This window comes from Calidris pugnax, unplaced genomic scaffold (assembly GCF_001431845.1).
Source record: "Calidris pugnax isolate Ruff unplaced genomic scaffold, ASM143184v1 scaffold24, whole genome shotgun sequence".
In the NCBI taxonomy this organism is placed as follows: Eukaryota; Metazoa; Chordata; class Aves; order Charadriiformes; family Scolopacidae; genus Calidris; species Calidris pugnax.
The window spans coordinates 36,363,482-36,364,183 of NW_015090922.1; the positions used below are offsets into that span (position 1 = coordinate 36,363,482).

The 702-nt window shown below is 67.7% G+C and overlaps 1 protein-coding gene across 1 annotated transcript in view; it reads left to right on the forward strand.

Moving 5' to 3' along the window:
- The first annotated feature begins 450 nt into the window (after positions 1–450).
- PLEKHG1 (pleckstrin homology and RhoGEF domain containing G1) overlaps positions 451–702 on the forward strand; it is a 136,639-nt gene continuing 136,387 nt past the window's right edge. Inside the window, exon 1 of the mRNA XM_014951173.1 lies at positions 451–660. The gene's annotated coding sequence lies outside the window, so the exon portion shown is untranslated. The remainder of the gene's footprint in view (positions 661–702) is intronic.

The following is a 702-nucleotide window of genomic DNA, read 5'->3' on the forward strand; positions in this document are numbered from 1 at the left end:
TGCGTTAGACCGTTGAGTTTAAAACCTGTGGCGGTGGGGAAGAGAAGCCGGGGGAGAGCTCGGCGGGGCGGGGATGGGGGCTCCCGGCCGGGCGGGGAGGCGGTGCCCGGGCGGCGGAGGAAGGGCAGGAAAACAGTAGCTGATTTTTTAATTTTCTTTATTTTTTTTAATTTTTTTTTTCTTCTCTCTCTTTTCCTCCCTTCTTCCCGGGGCTGTAATCCGACTGCTCTCTTTGGCTCGGCTCCAGAGGCAAGTCCGAGTGGTTAAATCTCTGTTTCCCCCCCCCCCCCCCCCCCCCTCCCCCCCCCCGCGGCGGGGGGGGGGGGGGGGGGGGGGGGGGCGGGGGCAGGCCTCCCTGGGGAGGGGCTGAGGCAGCGGCTGGGCTGCGGGAGCTGCATGGAGGAGGGGAGTTTCACAGACTCCCCTGCCCGGGCGGGAGGAGGAGGAAGTTTGGAGATTAAGCCGGAGCCCGAGCGCACGGAGGGAGCCCGGGGCGCGGCCGCTGCGAGCGGGGACACCCGGTGCTGCCGCTGAATGAGTTACGGGGCGGGGTGGGGATAACCTCCCGCACCCCCCCGCGCCTGGATTTTAAACGGGAGGAGGAGGAGGAGGAGCGGGTGTGCGAAGGCAGAGGACGGCGAGAGGCTGCTGCTGCCGCCGGTGAGCGCGGGGCTTTGTTCGCGCCGGGGAGGGGGCGGCGGT